General features: G+C 48.4%; 1 long non-coding RNA gene across 1 annotated transcript in view; it reads left to right on the top strand.

Annotated features, from left to right (window-relative positions):
- The window catches only part of LOC311621207, a 33,608-nt gene extending 26,611 nt beyond the window's left edge, over positions 1-6,997 (top strand). The window contains exon 3 of the long non-coding RNA XR_014794798.1: positions 6,803-6,997. This is a non-coding gene — a long non-coding RNA (uncharacterized lncRNA). The remainder of the gene's footprint in view (positions 1-6,802) is intronic.
- The last annotated feature ends 5,357 nt before the right edge of the window (positions 6,998-12,354 follow it).

Raw genomic sequence — 12,354 nt, 5'->3', positions numbered from 1 at the left:
CAGCCCCACAGACCCCCTCCCACTTGGCAACCCTCACTTCCTTCTCGGCATTTGTGAGTCGGTTTCTGTTTTGCTTGTTCAGTTAGTTTGTTCTTTAGATGTCACATGTAAGTGAAAGCATGTGGTATGTCTTCCTCTGTCTGACACACTTAACTAAGGATGATAGCCCCTAGGTCCATTTATGCTGTTGCAGATGTTAAGATTTCACTCTTGCCTGTGGCCGAGTAACATTCCATTGTCTGCATGTGCTATTGGCACCAGAAAAGAAGTTACCGGACGGCCCCCAGAGCCGGAGGAAGAGGGCTGTCCCCTCCTCACAGTCTTATAAGAAAATTTTCAAGCAAGTGATGGACAGCCAGCAGCCTTGTGGCAAAGCAAGCAAGGTATCGAGGAGGCAAGACAAGCAGATTTATTAAAATGCATTTGGCAGATAGCACAAGTGGGCCCCACCTATTCTGAGCACCCTCCCTGTGGAGTTCCAGGGGTTTTATGCCCATCTCACTAGAGCTTTCAAAGCCTCCCTGCCAGATGCCTCGGACACAGGCTAGATTTCAAGGCCCCCCCGCCCCCCCCCCCGTTACTTTGTGTGGCTTTTCCCAGAATTTGTGAGAACGTCTGGTGATTTCATGTTGGCAGGTCCTAAGAAGACTGCTGGTGTGTTTGTTCAGTGGGTGAGATAAAAAGCAAAAACAAAAAACAACCCTTTCCCCTTCCCCCTTCCCTGCTTCCTGCCTCAGCAGCCCCCAAATTGACATTCACCCTTGGGTGTGGCTCGGGTCTTTGTTTTTACTTTCCCAGGCCAGGGTGATTTAAGTGATGTATTCTCTGGTTAGAGAGGAGAGGTAGTAAGTATTGGCTCTCAAGTGTCCTTGATTGCCAAACTGACTGCAAGCTGTTTGGCCTTACTTAATTTCCTTGTTTCTATTTCTCTATTCCACGTGCCCAGGAATTCCCCTAGCTTGCTACCTGCCACTTATGCACCACAGCTATTTTAAAAAAAAAATATTTTTATTGACTTTTTACAGAGAGGAAGGGAGAGGGACAGAGAGTTAGAAACATCAATGAGATGAGAGAGAAACATCAATCAGCTGAGGATGTGCCTGCAACCAAGGTACATGCCCTTGACTGGAATCGAACCCGGGACCTTTCAGTCGGCAGGCTGACGCTCTATCCACTGAGCCAAACCGGTTTTGGCTCACCACAGCTATTTTTGCCCACTTGCTCATTGATGGGCACTTGGGCGGCTTCAGACCTTGGCTATTGTAAATAATGCTGTAATGAAAACGGAGTTACATATATCTTTCCAAAGTAGGGTATTGAGTGTCTTCAGATATGTACTAAGAAGTGGAATTTCTGCGTCAGAAGGCAGGTCCATTTTTAATTTCGGGGGGAACCTCCATACTCTTTCCATAGTGCTTGTGCACAATCTACATTTCCACCGACAGCACCGAGCGTGGCCTTTTCTCCACATCCTCGCCAACGTTTTGTTTATTGCTGACAGCCATCCTGACAGGTGTGAGGTGGCCTCTCACTGTGGCTTTCATTTGCATCTCTCTGATGATGGGTGACACAGAGCATCTTTCACAGGTCTACAGGCCTCTGTATGTCCTCTTTGAAGAAGTACTTATTCAGGCCCTCAGCCCATTTATTTAACTGGATTGTTTGTTTCGTAGATGTTGAGCTATCTTCATTATTAATTATGAACAGTTGATCATACATAGTACCATCATTAGGATATATTTTTTATAAATCCAAATTTCATCAAAATTTCTTTAATTTTATTAAATAAATAAATAGCTTTATTTATTTATTTATTTATTTATTTATTTATTATTGGTTTGAAGAATTGCAGATAAAGCTCTCACATTTCTTGCTGTTTCTGGTCTGTTGCTCTCCCTCTCTCTCTCTTTTTTATTCAGAAGATACATGAGAATTTTAGTACTGGGTTCTTTGATATATATTACTTCTTACTCTCAGCTTCCCACATGTTTTAAAGATTCAAATTGACCTTTTCTGCCATTGTTATTTGACATTACCTGGGAAATCTCATCAAGGGTTTCACAGTCCATACCCTGCTACATATTCTTTATTTCCATTTGATCTTCCTTATTCTCATTCAATTCCATTTTTTTTTTAGTAATGTAGCTTCTTCAAGCTTTTTATTCTCTAATGCATTTCTCCAAATAGCAGCTGTAACCTTTATCTGCCTTCATTCAGCAAAACAAACAAACAAACAAACAAACAAATAAAACAAAACACTAAGCTTCTTGGGAGCAAATTGTTATACCACTTGAGAATGAGGAAACTGATATTCTGATAAAAAATGAGGACCTTCAGGCCGCGTCTCTCTCACGGCGAGCTTGGCTGTGAATTCCTGGAACCCTCCCGAGTTTTATTCTGAACAGGCTAGACATCTCACTTTTAAAGCATCCAGCTTTCCTCGCTTCTCTAATACCGGCTTCCATGTCCATGCCTGTGCTTGTGTGCTTTGTCATTCTTTAGACCTCGCTGCTCATAGGAGGGTCTTGGGAGCAGGAGTCTGCTTCACTCGGGCTTGTTAAGAAGGCAGGAATCCGGCTCTGCGAGTCATCAATTCCGCCCCCCCCCCCCCCCCAACCCGTAGGCAGTTCAGTTTGCAAGCACAGCTCTGGGGGGAAAGAAGGACTCTTCTCCCGCCTCGTATAAGTTGCAGGTGACATAATGAGTTAATCAAGTCAAATGATCACATTTCTTAATTAGAAGGAGCAGACACCGCTGTATTTTCAGTGGCAAGCAGGTTATAACATCCCAATTAAAAGCAGAGACGGTAGCGACCGAGAGCGAGAGTTTTCGTGTAAGACGTGCCTGTGGCACAATGGCGTCTGCGGGATGCGGCTGCGGAGACAGCTGGAGGGTTGGAGGCAGGGGTGTTGTTTTTCTTTCCTTGGCTTTGAGGCAAAGGGAAGGAACAGGAGGCTCACGGAACTCCAGGAACCAGAAGCCAGGGAGCCAAAACATGCCGTCCCGCCTCCTCCGTGTCTCCATATTGTCTTCCTGAAAGCATTGCACGCAGCCAGTTAGCATGTCAACTGTCCTCACGCTGAAGAGGGAGACACGCTGCAATCCCAGATCAGTTTTGTAGCATACTATTTGTAGTATACTATTTGCAACTAGTGACCTGGTGCATGAAATTTGTGCACATTAAAAGGGGATCAATTAGAGGAAATAATTTAATATTGCTATTTGCCCTTTCTCTATAATAAAAGTGTCAGAGATGAAATAAAATTAGTAAAATGTATATGAAAACCTTCCTCCTGTCAGAGTCTGGGCTCACCATGGGACCCAGAGTCAAGTTCCCACCCACCCACATGCACCACAAAAGTCACGTGAGACTCAGACCGAGCCAACCACCCCTTCCCCATTGGGCTAGATCCAGATCCAGCCATTCCCACCCTTGTCAAGGCCTGCCGAGTGTGGGGCATGGCCCGAGGTCCCCTGTCAAGCCCCATGGGCTGGGGGAGGGGTTAGCCTCAAGTTCCTGCTGATTGCTCCTTAATGCTCTTATGGGAACTTGGCCTCAGCTGTGGGTGCAGCCGTCTTTGTGATGGAGTGATGGTCAATTAGCATTTCCCCTCTTTATTAGATAAGATTATTAGATAGGATGCTTTTCTTCTGCTTCCTGAGAATCTGATTACCAACATCTAAGAATTTCCACTTTATCATCAGTCGGTAGCCTTTCTTCTGACCGACATTGTTATTATTTTTTTCTATTAACTTTAGAAAATGATCTTCTGGAAGATATGCTCAAACTTTGTGATCCTGAGATTTTATGTTTTCAAATTGAAGATACTAACCTCCCACACCACAAAAAGCACCTAAGATGGCTTAGAGTATATTGAAATGTTCTTGAATTGGAGTGTGCTTAGTGAATGAAGCCAGTCATTACACAAACCGTGTGTTTTTCCACCCCAAATTAAATACCGTGGAAAAGGATGACTCTTCTATCCGCCTGGTACTCCTGTTTCAGTATTGCGCAAATTCGGAACATACATGTTCTATTATCCTTACAAGTTCCAGAGCGTCCTTCTCTACTTAGAAATAAAACAATTGACAAGTAAATAAATGGTGTGTGTGTGTGTATGTGTGTGTATGTGTGTGCGCTCAATAACACAAGGATAGATCTAGAAACCCAAATTGCCTGGATAGCTGGTGGAGTGCTTTAAGCAATAAGCATTTTCATTTCAACAATTTTGTGTTGAATGTCCGTGGTAAAGAAGCAGAGGAGAGGAGGCAGAGCATGGGGAATGCTGAGGAGCCAGCCTGTCACTCACGGTAGCAGGGTGCTCGCTGTGTTTTAGGGGAAAGGTGACGGCTTCTGGGACCTTGGGGTGTTGGGAGGTGTAGGGAGCACCCGGAGAGAACGTGGCGGTAGATATTAGTCTGTCCCCTGCCCGGACCCTCTCTGAATGGAGAGGATTCCCTTAGCTTCTGAGCACTTCCCCTGGGGTTTGGACGGACCCTGTACTCCTGGGCTTGGCAGGCTCTCCCTTCCTGTCCGGCCCACATCGCTGAATACAAATCTATCCGTGGGTTTGACATGTGTCAACGCCACCCTTTCCTACTTCTTCAACTCTTAATTTTACTTATTTCTTGTTTGCTTTCTCTATCTGGCAGCAAACATACATAACACATATGCCAGTAAGTAGAGTAAAAGGTGGAAAAAATGCCCAAGAACTGTGTTTAACTTTGTTCTTCTCACAAACCAAACAACATAACACAGAATTTTTTTTTTTTTTTTTTTAATGTGTGCATGTTTAGTGGCCTTCAGTGCAATTGCCATGGTTATTCCAAAGTTTGCAGGAATTCATATCTTTTGAAGAGGTCTAAGATGTTTCATTTCATGCGTCAACTTGACTGAGCCAGGAGAGGTCAAACACTGCTCCGGCTGTTTCTGTGAGGGGGCTTGGGTTCGGGTGACATTTACATCCATAGACGAAGGGAAGCAGATTGCTCTCCCTAATGTGAGCGGGCCACACCTCATCAGGTGAAGGCCCAAGTGGAACAGAAAGCTGAAGCTCCCCCGTTTTCAGATGGTTATAAACAATATTCTATCCACCAAAAATATAATTGAGGCAGAATCTCTTGCTGTTTATCCAACAGCTTTTTCCCATTCTTCCTTCATAACATCTCATCATTAAAACTTTGACCTCAACTCTGAGTCATGATGAAGTTCGAGTCAATAATGTTCCATTATTCCGCCTCTGCATGTGATTCTTTTTTTTTTTTTTTTTAAATATATATTTTATTGATTTTTTTACAGAGAAGAAGGGAGAGGGTTAGAGAGTTAGAAACATTGATGAGAGAGAATCATCGATCAGCTGCCTCTTGCACACCCCCTAATGGGATGTGCCCACAACCAAGGCACATGCCCTTGACCGGAATTGAACCCGGGACCCTTGGGTCTTCAGGCTGATGCTCTATCCACTAAGCCAAACTAGTCAGGGCTGCATGGATTCTTTTTGAGGCAGGTGTGACCTCTTCTGACCTCTGAGGTAAGAAGGAATTCTGGGAAAGATTTCTCCCCTGGTAAAAAAGGAGAAGACTCTTGTACCTTGTTCTTTAGCTTCCTACTTTGGAGACTTTCAAAAGAGTTGTCAGGAGAGGAAGCAGGTATTTATAACTAGGGGGTGGTGAGCCGGATGATGAAATTCAATGCCCTAAAGAAGACAGAGTTAAAGGGTGGAAAGAAACTAGATTTTTAAGATGCCACTGAGCAATCAAACCAACCCTGGAATGAACTACCTTAAGACTTCTTGTTAAGTAAAAGACCAATGTTGCTATGTTAGTAAGATTTTGTATTGCTCATAAGTGAGCACAACCTACTGAGATAATCTGAGATAAATAATTACCGATTGTAATGAATACATTTGCCTTTATGTTTCAGTAGTTCATTCTTGTTATGTTAGCTTCAGTCTGAGTAGCCTACCTTTTCTTCCTTTATCATTGCACTACGGTATGATCCTTTCCATTCTGAGGTTTCCTGTTGACATTCCCATGATTTCATGTTCTCTGGTTGCCTTTGCTTACATCATGTACCCTTCTTACATACTTTATTATAAATATAGTAAAGTATTTTCTTTACACGAATGATCTAGGGCCGTGGTCGGCAAACCGAGGCTCTCGAGCCACATGCGGTTCTTTGGCCCCTTGAGTGTGGCTCTTCCACAAAATACCACGGCCTTTGTTGAAGAAGTGGCATTAGAAGAAGTGTAAGTTTAAAAAATGTGGCTCTCCAAAGAAATTTCAATCGTTGTACTGTTGATATTTGGCTCTGTGGACTGATGAGTTTGCCGACCACTGGTCTAGGGTACCCCTCCAAAGTTCACAGAATTTAGGGAAAATGCTTCTTTTTTGGTAAAGTGGTGTTTTTGTTTTTGTTTTGTTTTGTTTTTAAAGAAACAACTCTTTTTTTAAAAAAATATATATTTTATTGATTTTGTACAGAGAGGAAGGGAGAGAGATAGAGAGCCAGAAACATCGATGAGAGAGAGTCATCGATCAGCCGCCTCTTGCACACCCCCTACTGGGGATATGCCCGCAACCAAGGCACATGCCCTTGACCGGAATCGAACCCGGGACCTTTCAGTCCCCGAGCCGACGCTCTATCCATTGAGCCAAACCGGTCTCAGCTAAAGAAACAACTCTTGATTTGATTCTGGGCCATTGTAGAGGATGAAGTCCTATCAATGGCTCAAACGTGACCACATGAACTGCTGATGGTGAAACAAGTGCCTCTCAAGTAACTAGTCTACTCCACCCACAGGCAGAAGTAATATATCTGTGGATTTGATTCAAAACGGATCCTGAAGACCCAGTAAGCCGCGTGGGCTCACTCGGCACTGCTGTTCCTCCCCAGGCTTCACCTCTGTCCTCCCGGTAAGCTCCTTAGCGCCAGATGATCAGAGAGACAAGCACTGAGCCTGGTTTCTAGAAGTCGCTTCCCAGCCTGTCAGCACCTTCCAAAAGGAGGTTGCCCAGGCGTTGCAGCCACTCGGGTGCAGTCCCAGGAATCTCAGATTATACTCCTGGTCGTGCACTGTTCCTGCAAGGAGAACTATTATTGATTTCAGTGTGGTGACTCACGGTTTGGCTAAATGATTAGGGGCTTAGAAGGAACAATGAATTTGGGGGAAGAAACAGGTGGACAAAGAATAGGCCAGAGGATGAGAACATTTGTGCTTAATGAGAATGCTCAGCAAACTCCTGTGAAGATTATCAATCACCCTAAATGGTTTGGCTCAGTGGATGGAGCGCTGGCCTGCAGACTGAAGGGTCCCAGATTCGATTCCAGTCAAGGGCATGCACCTTGGTTGCGGGCACGTCCCCAGTGGGGGGTGTGCAGGAGGCAGCTGATGGATGTTTCTCTCTCATCTATGTTTCTAACTCTCTATCCCTCTCCCTTTTTCTCCGTAAAAAATTATACACACACACACACACACACACACACACACACACACACACGCAGAAGGTTACCAATCCTGTGGGCAGGGGAGAGACAGCCTGGAGAACAAGCAGCCTTGGTGGTGGCCGGAGAGAGGATGCACAGGCTCAACCACATGCGCCACACCCCTCCCCAAAGCTAGTCCATCGGCAGGACTGTTCGCTGCCCCACACGCAGACGCCAGGGACAAGGCTGAGCACCCAGTCATACATTGTGGGTGGAGAAGCTGCTCCCTGGGGGCAGGCTCGGTGGTCACACGGGAACTCCTCTCCCCGGGGCATCAGGGGGCTGATCCTGGGAACAGAGGTGATTGGGATTGCACTGTCTCTGCGCCAGGCTTCTCTCAGCCCTGCTCTCAGCGGGCATAGTGAATGCCTTCGATGTTGCCATGGTATCAGATTCTGTATCGTTTGCGTGCAAGGAATTCACTTTGTAACAGAAGCATCCATATCACTGGACTTGCCTGTCTTACCATTTACTCTGTCGCCCCAAAATAACTCACTACAGAATGGCGACTGTTCTATTCACATCTCGGCTCAGTGCCAGCTCGGCGTCAGTGGCCTGCAAGGTTCATGCTGGAGGGGTGCTGTGCGTTCTGAACCAGTGAGCGGGTGTGAGCCTGTGTGTGTCCCCCACGGCTCACACAGGGGGGTCTTCGACTGGGGTTATCGATGCCAGAGGGACACCTCTCACCGTGACTACGACCGGTCCTTTCCCGATGTTCGTCTCCTGTCTCTGAGCCCTCGGCTTTGCCGACCGCACACCCAGGGGAGGGCCGAAGCACTGCTCCAGGGACTGTGGCCTCTCCGGGCTCCTCCCGCCCGCGGAGAAACAATAAAAACTAAGAGGTGGGCCCTTGGTTGGCTGGGGCACTGAGCCTTGACTCCAGAGGGGAATTGAAGTTGCAATTTCTGAGAAAAGTGGGAAGAGCCCAGGGCAGTCCTTTGGGTGGCTGCTAACTCTGCCAAGTCCTCTGGTACAAGTGAACGAAGGCTAATTAACAAAGCTTAAGCAATCAAGGTACTTGTCAGTAGGTAAATGGGCAAGTAAACAATGGTACATCCGCACAATGGGATGCTGTCAGTGATGAGAGAGAGAGAGAGAGAGAGAGAGAGAGAGAGAGAGAGAGAGAGCAAGCGCTATGAAGCCACAAAAGACTTGGAGGAAACAAGGGAACAAATGCATTTTACTACATGAAAGAAGCCAGCCTGGAAAAGCTGTGTCCTGTAGTATTTTATTTTATTTTTTAAAATATATTTTATTGATTTTTTTTTTTTACGAAGTGGAAGGGAGAGAGTTAGACATTGATGAGAGAGAAACATCCATCAGCTGCCTCCTGTACAACTCCTACTAGGGATGTGCCCACAACCAAGGTACATGCCCTTGACCGGAATCATACCTGGGACCTTTCAGTCTGCAGGTCGACGCTCTATCCACTGAGCCAAACCGGTCAGGGCTGTTTCCTGTAGTATTTTAACTACATGACCTTCTGGGAACTACGGAGACAGAGCCTCATCAGTGGCTCCAGGACTGGAGGGAGGGAATAGGCGAGGGGCAGGGGAAGGTTAGGCCGATGAAGCTGTTCTCGGGACCCTGCAATGGCGGAGGCAGGACAGGAGGCATTTGGCCAAGTCCATAGATCTGCCCACCACCAAGAGCGAACCCTGATGTGAACTGCAGACCTCAGTTAACAATAGCGAGCCAGCTCAGGCCATCCGCACCAGTGCAAGGTGCTTAAAATGGGGAACCTGTGTGCTGTGCCAGCACAGCCAAGGGTTCGTGAGCCTGAGGGAGGGCGGTGAAGGATGGAGAAAAGACGGACAAAGAGAATAAGCTGGGGCCAGGTGGACCTCCTGTGCCGCTGAGGCCACAGAGACAGACCCAGATGGCGAGCGGAGCCTTCATTTTATAGCCAGAGGTACAAAGGCAGTGGTCACCATGGTTACCATGTTCTTGTGGATTTCACTTGTTTTGCCAGCATTTGCTGCACCTCCCACAGCCCACTGGCCGCCCAGTTAGGATCTAGGGGCGTCATAAGGCCAAGCTTCATTATGCTAAGCGGGCTGTGCCCGCTCAGCTGGGATTGTTTGTGGCTTTGCGGACAGGTCAGTCCGAGGCTCAATCCCAGAGACGCTGCCTACAGCCTGAGCGGGGGGGGGGGGGGGGGGGGAAACGGGGACATTTCCTGTAGTATTTTAACTACATGACCTTCTGGGAACTACGGGGGACGGGGACGGGACAGAAAGGGAATGTGTGGGAACGCTTCAGTTTTAAACTGAAGCTGCTCTCCCAAATGACGTCAGTTAGGATGACCACAGACAGCGTGTGCTCGTCGATGAGGAAGGACGTTCCCGCCAGGAGGGCGGTCTGAGCTCCCTCACTGCGGGGCGTGACCAGCAGCGTGTCCGCTGAGGCACTGGGCCCAACCGGGGCCTTCCTTCCCCCCATCTTCTTCCCTCATCGTCTCGTATGTCCTTATAGATCTTAACAGTGCTTCCCCCTCCTCTCCTCTCCTCTCTTCTCCCCTCCTCCCCTCTCCTCCCCTCCCCTCCCCTCCCCTTCCCTGTCCCCTCCTCCCCTCCCCTCTTCTCTCCCTTCCTCCCCTCTACTCTCCTCTCCTCCCCTCTCCCTCCCCTCCCCTCCACTCCCCCTCTTCTCACTTCTCCCCCTCTCCTCTCCTCTCCTCTCCTCTCCTCTCCTCTCCTCTCCTCTCCTCTCCTCTCCTCTCCTCTCCTCTCCTCTCCTCTCCTCTCCTCTCCTCTCCTCTCCTCTCCTCTCCTCCCCTCCCCTCCCCTCCTCTCCTCTCCTCTCCTCTCTTCTCCTCTCTTCTCCTCTCCCCTCCCCTCCCCTCCCCTCCCCTCCCCTCCCCTCCCCTCCCCTCCCCTCCCCTCCTCTCCTCTCCTCTCCCCTTCTTTCCCCTCTCCTCCCCTTCCCTCCCCTCCCCTCCTCTCCTCTCCTCCCTGTGGGATGGATTGGGGGGATTAACTTAATTTTGAAGCCCTGCATGGCAAAATACCAAGATGCCAGGGTGATGGTCTCAGGAGAAGAGGGCGCCCGGAGTTCTGGCCGCGGTGGGTGCGGGCGGAGGAGATGGGGGCGGCTCCTACGGGGGAGAGTGCGGGAGAGTGTTCACCTGGAGAGGCAGCTGCAGCTGCAGGCGGGAGTGCGGCTTCGGTGTTTCCCTGGAGAAGTGAGAGTGGCCTATCTGAGCCGGCCGGGCACGGACACGTGTCATCACGTGAAGTTGGTTCTGTGTTAGAGCAAGGCCCCCGCCCGCCAGTGTCACGGGAGCAGGACAGCCCTCTGCTGGGGAGGCTGGACCGCCTGGCCTCCGCAGCCTCCTCTGCAGCTGGGCCCAGTGTGTGGTTTCCGCTCTGCCGCTGCTCACCGGGCCTGGCGGGGTCTGGACGGAGACACGTACAGAGAGGGAGAGGGCGGCTCTGTGTCTGGGACACTCAGAGAGGGAGGGGGCGGCACAGTGGATGGGACACTCAGAGAGGAGAGGGCGGCTCAGTGGATGGGACCCGCACAGAGAGGGAGGGGGCGGCTCAGTGTCTGGGGAGGCAGGGCAGCGGCTGTGAGTCTGCGGTGCGGTGCGGGCGGTGGCTGCAGCGGCCGGGCGGAGCAGCAGGTGGAGCAGGCTGTGGGGCGGTGGGGGCGCTTGGTGGGCCGGTGCTTTCCCCCGCAGACTCCCCGCTTTGTCTGGGGCGTGTTCCTGGCACTGAGCTTTGAGTCTGGGGCGCCCGCCAACCTTGTCAACCATCCCTCAAGCACCCCGGTATTCCTGGGGTGCATTTCTTACGAGGAAAGCCAGACATTGAGGTTTCTGTGGCTCATATTAAAAAAAAAAAAATCCAGACATTCGAATGGAACTGGCTCAGCAAACATTTGTGTTTTGAAGTTAAGATATAATCACGTCACATCAGGTAGAATGAACAAAACCCAGCAAGTGGAATGGAGATAAAGACCACACGTATCTTAAGCCTGGTTGTTCTTAAATAGATAGCTAGATAGACGTTATGTTGTTGATTCAATAAAAAATACTTTTAGATAAAAAAAAAAGGTAATAAACCATATTCTAGAGACGGGGGTGTTTGGGTCCCCGGGTCCTGACTAAAAACGCCCATCCTGATCTCATGGGAAAAGTGGAACATAAAACTGTACCGAAAAGCTGGGATCGTATTTTTCAATTCTAGAAAGTGTTCTTTTTTAAATTTATTTATTTATTTATTTATTTATTTATTTATTTATTTATTTATTTATTTATTTATTTTACAGGGTTTCAATAGATATTACATGAAAAAAGGAACATAGTTTATAAGTATGAAAACTGTGGGCATAATCATAATATTTACTTCTTGAAGTGTTTAACATTTTCTGTGCTTTGCAAGTCTCTGAAAGTTTAAGACATTAACCTCGGTGTTTTCCAAATGCACTTAACCATGGGCTGTTCCACTTGCCAGAAGGCAGCAAACGCCTATTCCCTTAAACCACATATGTCAAACACAAGGCCCTCGGGCCAAATCCAGCCCGCCAGGCCTTGCAATGTGGCCCGCACCGCGCTGTCATCACTGCACTCCGCTGTCAGTTTATGACATTGTCAGTTTATGACTGTTCAGTAAACCATTCGGCCCGCGATTTAGGCTGGATTTTAGATTTTGGCCCCTTCTCTGATTGAGTTCGACACCCCTAAACTTTGGCAAATAGCAGCCAGTCTGACTCTGACCGGACGTTTTAGCACCAGCATATTCCCATGATGTCGGCTGCAAGCAGCACAAAAGCACAACTCAAACTGGGCCCTGGAGCGAGGGGCGAGCAGATGGCAGTGAAGACCCCGAGGCGGCGGGACACAGTGCGAATGCTCGGCCCGCTCA

Source organism: Pipistrellus hanaki (assembly GCF_964339955.1).
Source record: "Pipistrellus hanaki genome assembly, chromosome: 4".
NCBI classification, from domain to species: domain Eukaryota; kingdom Metazoa; phylum Chordata; class Mammalia; order Chiroptera; family Vespertilionidae; genus Pipistrellus; species Pipistrellus hanaki.
Note: the sequence above shows the minus strand (reverse complement) of the source record. Positions and strands in the feature narration are given on the sequence as shown.